Below are 8,434 nucleotides of genomic sequence, written 5' to 3'. Positions count from 1 at the left end.
ATATTGATATCTGTAGAGGCTGCATGTGCAGCTGGGGGAGGGGCTGTATTTGAAGGAACATCTAGAGAAGACAACCTGGGATCACTTTGTTATTCTAATGCCAGTGGTGAAAAATGCCATCTTCCCTTTAAGACATCTAAGCATTTTCCATTGTGCAGAATCTTGTACTTCTCCAAGTGACTACATGGGGGGCATCAGAGTGGTGAACACCTCTCTATGGCCTACTTTCTCTTTCTGAAACTGCTATTCCCATCTCTAGGGCTGAGGCTTCTACTGAACTGTTTTTCTAGTCACGATTAACTATGATTCGAGTTGACTTGCTTTGCTCTTCTAGTCCAGGTTATACTGGGCATACAAACCAAATCAAATTTACTGTTGTGAGGAAGTAAAATATTATACATGTAAAACTGAGGCCATGAAAACATATGTGACAATATCCAGCTGGTTTAGAAAGTAAGCTTGAGCTGCATGAAAGGCAAGTGTGTATCTGGAGGATTCCTGTCAGAGAAAGAACTGTTATTGACAAGGAGTTTACTTCAGGTGTTATTGTAAATTGATTTACAAATATGACAACAGGAAAAGAGCATTGATTTCAACTTGCAGCCATCCGACAGCCTTTTAACACAAACATTTTGGAAAATAGCATGCCAGACTCAGGAGCTAATTCTTCTGGGAGTTGAATTCCTGGGGCTGAGCTTTGAAGCCCACTGGGAATAGGCTTTCTATAATGACAAATATGTGTGGAAGGCTCTGGTCCAAGGCTATTTTTGCCACCTCTAAACGGGGTGTCTGGAACCAGAAGGAGCACACAGCTCTTCTTAAAATTGAAGGTGTTTATGCTCGAGATGAAACAGAATTCTATCTGGGTAAGTGATGTGCTTATGTGTACAAAGCAAAGAACAACACAGTGACTCCTGGTGGCAAACTGAGGAAAATCAGAGTAACCTGTGTTCATGGAAACAGTGGCATGGTTTGTGTCAAATTCCAAAGCAACCTTTCTGCTAAAGCCATTGGACACAGAATCCAAGTAATGCTGTAGCCCTCAAGGATTTAAACTTACTGAAAATAAACAAACAGCCCTGACTGTTGTGGCTTAGTTGGTTGGGGATGCTTGGGGAAGAGGAAGGATTCTGGGTTGGGGTACATGCTTGGGCTGTGAGTTCAGTCCTTGGTCAAGATGCAAAGGAGAGCCAACTGATGAATGTTTCTTTCACATGTCGATGGTTCTCTTCCTTTCTTTCTCCCTCTCTTCCCTCTCCTTAAAATGAGTAAATAAAATCTTTTTAAAAGAGTAAATAAAAAAGGAGCCAATTCTTTTGAAATCTAAACATTCAGAGACCATGTTTTCATTCATCATAGTATATCTGGCGCCTGGCACACAGTAGTCATTTCATGAACTTGTTGCTTGAATACATACATATGAATTTCTATAGTTCGGTTAGCACTTATCTCAGTATTTTTATTCCTTATCAGTCTTTTGCACTAAACTGGAAACTCTGTGGAAGCATAATTAGTCTTAACAGATATATGTGTCTGCTGAGTCTAGTTTATAAGAGATGCTCAGCCATTGCTTATTAAATGAACTAGTTCAACCTAGATGGTGCAGCATGGCTTCCCTCCCACAAAAAAGCTCAGCATATATTTCCCTTGAATGACTGTATGGAATGAGAGGGAGGATCCCAGGATCCACTTGAAAGTAGTTTTATTTCTGTACATCCAGAGAGATTTTTTGCTAATCTGAATTTTTACTGTATGTTTTTTCCTGTGTTCTTGTGCATTATGCTGTTAGTTACTTCCATGCTGACTGGCCCATACTCAACATTGGAAATTTTAATCCCACTCCAGCCCAACTGCAGCCTCTGTCCAAACATAAGGTAGGTCTTGGTGCAGCAGAGCTGCTACGATTCAGTGGTATTTTCCTTAGCAAACAAAAATTCAAGATTGTTGACCAGTCTAGACTACAGTGCAAAATAGTCAGTTGGGAAGTTTATTATAATGCACTAATATTTAGAAAGTTTGAAATGAGATCAAGGTACATTTTGATTTAAACTATAGCTGTACTGAAAAATTTGCATTCTAACAATCATGCTAGGAAGGTGTTTTCACACATGCATGTCAAGATTCTAAGAGTTGAGCATTCAGAAAGGATGTTTCATCCATCCTTGCATTGTTAGTGCCTAGACCTAACACATAATTGGTGTGAACATACACTCTCTTAAAATGTAGATGCCTATGTTCCCTAGAGAACTGTTTTCTCATGACTGTCTTATTTTGTTAACCTTTTTCTGCCTTCAAATTTATTTCCTATTACTTCTTATGTGATTCTATGTACTAGCCTCAATAGGAATTCAGTCTATTGATTTATATTTAATGAGAGCCTTTTTATACCATTAACAAATTCCAGTATTACTTAAGATATCTAAATTGCTTATTAAGAACCAGCTTAGGTGAAAACAATTTAAGCAAAGCCCGAGAGCCACTGGGACCCAGTCTAGATTGCTTAGTGATAAATGAATATACATTGAATTCACTACTTTGCAAACCTGTCGAAGAATCTAGACTATGTTCTTCAGACAATGAAATGTCATAAAATTAACTGTGATTGAAAATACATTTTATTTCAAGTTAAATGATTTTATATTAATCTCTCCTAGAACACTTAATTCACTAACATTTTTAAACTTAAAATTCTCTGAAAATCTTCCACCAGATAGAAGAGAAATTGAAACAACAGTGCTCTCTAAAAAACTTGGAATCAAATAAACAACAAAAGGTCAATTTCACCTTACAGATGACTACATTTTAACATTATACTTTTTGTTTATACTGCTATTATAAAATACAAACAACTTTTTTGCCATCTGAAAATCCTTTTTATTAAGTGTTTGCTCACATCATTTTCCCATTTTTCTGTTGGGTTGTTTTCTTATTGATTTTTAGGATTTCTTTTTATTGTTATTCTCTTACAGTTGTCCCGGTTTTTCTCCCTTTTCTCTCTTCCATGAGTCCACCCCTCAGCTTTCACAGTCAATCCCACACCATTTCCATGTCCATGGGTCATTCATGCACGTTCTTTGACTAGTTCCTTCCCCATCTTTCCACCATTATCCTCCTCCCACCTCCACTCCAGATGCTGTCAGTCTGTTCCCTGTTTCCATGTCTCCGGTTCTATTTTGCTCATAGTTTATTTTGTTCATTAGATTCCTCTTATAAGTGAGATCATATGGTGTTTGTCTTTCACCCTAACTTTTTACAGCATTTTACAATTCTTAACCACAGTGATGTTCACTCATAGTGTCATGAAAATTTTAATATCTTTATTTAATCAAAAAGCTGGCACACATTTAGGAATTTTTCTATTTTAAAGTTATTCTATTTATTGTTTAATTATTCTATTTTTATTTTTAAATTACTTTTGTTTTAAAAATTAAATTTTTCATGCATCCTTTATAGTTGGTCCTGAAAACCCTTTCCCTCTATTCCCCCATTATCCCCTCCCACCTCCCCTCTGGTTACTGTCAATTTGTTCTTAATTTCAATGTCTCTGGTTACATTTTGCTTGCTTGTTTGTTTTGTTGATTATGTTCCACTTCAAGGTGAGTTCATATGGTATTTGTCCCTCACCGCCCGGCTCATTTCACTTACATATGCTCTCCAGTTCCATCCATGCTGTTGCAAAGGGTAAGAGCTCCTTCTTTCTTTCTGCTGTGTAGAATTCCATTGTGTAAATGTATCATAGTTTTTTGATCCATTCATTTACTGATGGGCACTTAGGTTGCTTCCTGCACTTGGCTATTGCAAATTCTGCTGATATGAACATTGGGATGCATAGGTTCTTTGGATTGATGTTTCAAGGTTCTTAGTGTATAATCCCTGCAGTAGAATTGCTGGGTCAAAGGCAGCTCAATTTTTAGTTTTCTGAGGAAATTCCATAGTGTTTTTCACAGTGGCTGCACAGGTCTACATTTCCACCAGCAGTGCACTAGGGTTCCCTTTTCTCCACATGCTCTCCAACACTTGTTGTTTATTGATTTGTTTATGATGGCCATTCTGACTGGTGTGAAGTGGTATCTCATTGTGGTTTCAATTTGCATTTCTCTGATGGCTAGTGAAGCTGAGCATCTCTTCATATGTCTCTGGGCCCTATGCATGTCAAAACCAAGAAGGGGTGGAAGCAGGGGAGGGAGGTGGGGTTGGCTGGGGTTGGGGGGAGTGGAGGGGGGTAAATGCAGACAACTGAACTTGAACAATAATAAAGTAATTTTTAAAAACGAGACATGAGGTTAACCATATCTGACTTGAAAAGAGACCTTTATGTGTAACCTTCTCACAATTCTACAAGTAACAAGATTACCACACAATCTAAAAAAACATAAGAGCATACCTTAACAAACAGCACTGTGCAAATTGTTGTGTCTGTTTTCATGTGCTTCCCAGTATTACCTATAGAGCTGACTGAACCATAGGCTTCCATGCAACTCTAGTTCTGATGACATAAAGAGAAATAGCAGTACACCAAGTGCAATGCAGAAATTAATTTCAGTTGTATTCTAAAGCTTCCAACGGACACTCACACTGCCAACACCTTTGTCTATTAACATTCTCAGGTGTAGAAGTAACTAGAATTTTATCTTCCAATCTATGCTCAATCCTATACTCTTGCACTAAACAACCTCGACTAAAAGGCTTTAAACAAACATAAAACAAATAAATACAAATGAAAATTTTCTATTTTAAATTAGTAATACACAAATGTTCTCTTGCAGTAAAACATTCAAGTGGCACAACAACCTAAAATATATATCTTAGAAACATTTCTATGTTAGGGCCAACTGAACTATCTAATTTTTAACATTTCTGTGTAATATTTCATGGTAGGCATGAACCATAATTTACTTAATTATTTTCTTATTGATGGGCATATCATTGCCCTTAATTTTTCTCTCACAAAATCAATACTGAATAAATGTCCTTTATCACTGGTGATTGTACTCACTTGCAGTATTACACTTAGAAGAACAGATAAAAGTCAATGGAGAATATTTGGGTGACATTTTGAATTTTAAGTAACACTGTGAAAGTGTCTCTTCCAGAGACCACGCCATTTTTTACTATCAACATCTGAGTGGTTCTATTTTTTTATACCTCCTAAAAATGTGAACCATCACACACCTTTTTTTTTCCATTCTGAGGGAAATACTATGCTTAATTAGATTAATTTTTCCCAATAGTACTAGTGCTATTCACATTTTCATATTATTATTACCCACTTATATATTTTTTGGTTTATGTAATTTGTCCAATTTTAAATCTTATTGTCTCTTCTTTTAGATTATTTCTATATGTCCTGGCTATGAGTGTTTTGTTGGTTACTTGTACTGTAATATTTTCTTTCTATTTCCTAGTCTTTTAATTAGTTGTTATATTCATAAAACAGAAGCTTATATATATGTTTTTATAATATTTGATCTTATATTTTCTTTTCCTGGTTGCTGCTTTTAGTGGTTTTTATAAAACTCTGTTTGCTCTAAAGTCATTACTATGTCTTTCTGGACATATTATCTAATATTTGTTATAGTTTTGAGTTTTATGTTTCACTCTTTAGACCAACCAGAGGAGATTTTGTGTGTACAGAAAGAAAAGATCTAACTTTTTAAAAAATGATAGGCATTATTCAACTTCTAGTACATCTGTTTCCAATTAACTTGAATGTTTGACGCTCTACAAATGAAATACTATAATATACAGAGTTCTCTTGCTATTATCTATAGTTTATACCTGATGTCTATGGAAGTATAGTTTTGCCTTGTCATACTTGTTGACTTGCACATAACCTTGTTTCTCATCTATATTGTGAATTTTGGTGATGAGTTCATGTTCCTTGGAAATTTATCTCTGGAACATGTTTGAGGCATTGGTTGAAGGTGTAATCCTCCAAAGAGGATTTATATTTTGCTTCTACCAGCTATTTGTCAAGCTAAATTTATTATAAATTAATATTAAAATTTCTTAGTAGTTTTCAGCTTATAGTATTACCAGAAGCAATGGGCTCCATCCCCTGACACCATCTTCCCCTAAAGCAATATGTCATTATTAGGGATAGAGAGTGAAGATATTTAAGCATGAGCCAAAAGTACTGTGACATGATGACAGAAAACAGCTTTGGAGGTGGTATATTAAGTTATTCCCTAATGTTTATGAAAAACAATGGTCTGACCCGCATCACTAGAGAGTGATCACATATCCAATAATAATTCTGGAGCCATTTAGAATTCTAAGTGCTGAAATATTAGACCAAATAAACTATTAAACGGAATGAGTTTCCTATTGTGTTTGGCAAGAGCTGATTTTTTAAAAATAGATGATCTTCAAAAAATAGAACAACTGGCCTTTTGTCTTAGGCAATGCAAAGTTATGTGGTGTTCTTCAAGAGTTCCTGAGACCCTCTGGCTAGGACTTTGTGTACCTCATCTACTATTTCATCAGTTTGCAAGTTGCAAATAAAGAATTCTAACTGTGACATGCAGAATTTATTCATAGAACATTATTTTAGCCCCATCCTCATATTTATAGATGTGGAAAAATGAGCCAAATATAGAAACATCTAGCTCCTTGTAAATGCAACTCCACAAAGAAAAAAGATCCATGTGTTATTACTTGAGTTTTAACATTTATTATTAATAAGTTATTATTTATATAGTTCATCATGGACTATATATTTTAAATGGCATGTGAAGCTACACTAACCAGAAATAAGAAATTATGTTTAAATGTTAAATATTATGTTTAAATCTTAGCTGAGCCACACCTTGTCCAGTGTGGCTCAGTTGGTTGGAGCATTGTCACATAACCAAAGGGCTGTGGGTTCAATTCCTGGTCAGGGCACACACCTAGGTTGCCGGTTCAGTCCCCACTCTGGGCACGTATGATCCCTGGTCTGGGTGCTTATGGGAGGCAATCAACTGGCAACTGATTCATCCTTCTCTCTCACATTGACATTTCTCTCTCTCTCCCTTCCTCTTTCCCTTCCTCTCTCTATAAAAACTAATAAAAAATGCCCTCAGGTGATGATAAAATAGTAAAATCTTTGTATAAGTTATTCCTAATATTAAATGTCTATAATAAACTATTATTGATAAAATACACATTTTTAATAAGATTACTTGGCTCAAAATCAGCAAATACAATGAAAAACCTTGAAAACTGGATTTAAAAAATTGCCAATTACCTAATACCCATAGTGTTTTTTTTCCCTTCTCCTCATGTCTGGGGATATCTAGATCTTAAGATTATCCCCTAGAATGGTAACTTCTTATCATGGTGAAAAATGCCAAAAAACTCTTTTAATTTTGTAAACATTGTTTAAATATGTCAAAAACATCTTAATCAACCCTGAAAGCACAAAAATACAGCCTTCCTTTTTTAGTCAAACCAGCCTTCTTAACCTGGTGGCTGAGTATAATTCACCTGCATTTTTTTCACACCCAGTTTATAACCTAGAGCCCACTTGGGCTCCAGCTTATGGAAATAGAAGGAAATTTATTGAAATGCACTGCTAAGCATCAATCATATAGAAGCATCCTTATTTCCCCCATCTTTCTTACTTTCAATGCCCATTCATGATTTTGCTGGACCTACATGGGATGTCCACTCTTTCTCCTGTTCCTCCTTTTCACACATCCCTCCTTTCTGCTCTAGCTCTCTCCAGATTATGGTTCAAAATCAGTGGAAAAAATGAAAAGAGAAGAAAATCAACACTTTTATGAAGCATCTCTGGGCCCAGAGACTGAAGTTGTTACTTTCTGTGAGTCTTTCTGCTGTAGCATTGTTCATCTTTTAATACTGGTATGTTTTTATGTATCTGCCTCCTTAAACTATAAGCTACTCAGGACCAGGGTCTGTATCTTTACATACCCCACTCCTCAATCAAACACATGGGCAGGTCCATGGTGTATGTTCAACAGACATTTGCTGAATTTACAGGCATTGCTACTGCTTCCCCAGTGCGTTTGTCTCTGACGCCAAAAAGCAGTTCTTAAATCATTGTATTCTAGCTGCTTCTCAAAAGCTCCACAGAACTGCATTATAATTTTTCTTTCTCTTCCTGCATTTCTTCCTCCATTCCTGTTTTTGATTCTCTTAGTTCTTTTTTCTTCCTTCTTCCCTTTCTTGTCCTCTTTGCCTCTCTCTACTTTCCATCTTCCCTTTCATTGAAAATCACTGTCTCAAGGTAATGAGTTTTCTTAGTCATGCACTAATCCTTAGCAACTGCATTTTTTTTATCCTTAAACCCAGCTAGGATTGCATCACCTAACACCTGTTAACAGTCTTGTCCAGGGCAGACCTACCACATTGGTGAGCCTCTAATGTTGCCTTTATTTGGGAACACTGACGGTCATATGAGCTATGCCAACCTGGATAAACACATGGAATC

At 36.1% G+C, this 8,434-nt stretch overlaps 1 pseudogene; it reads left to right on the top strand.

Moving 5' to 3' along the window:
- Positions 1-736: 736 nt before the first annotated feature.
- On the top strand, positions 737-1,054 carry LOC128627415 (60S ribosomal protein L35a-like; annotated as a pseudogene).
- Positions 1,055-8,434: the final 7,380 nt, after the last annotated feature.

Source organism: Artibeus jamaicensis, unplaced genomic scaffold (assembly GCF_021234435.1).
Source record: "Artibeus jamaicensis isolate MK-2021 breed Jamaican fruit bat unplaced genomic scaffold, CSHL_Jam_final contig_391, whole genome shotgun sequence".
In the NCBI taxonomy this organism is placed as follows: domain Eukaryota; kingdom Metazoa; phylum Chordata; class Mammalia; order Chiroptera; family Phyllostomidae; genus Artibeus; species Artibeus jamaicensis.
Note: the sequence above shows the minus strand (reverse complement) of the source record. Positions and strands in the feature narration are given on the sequence as shown.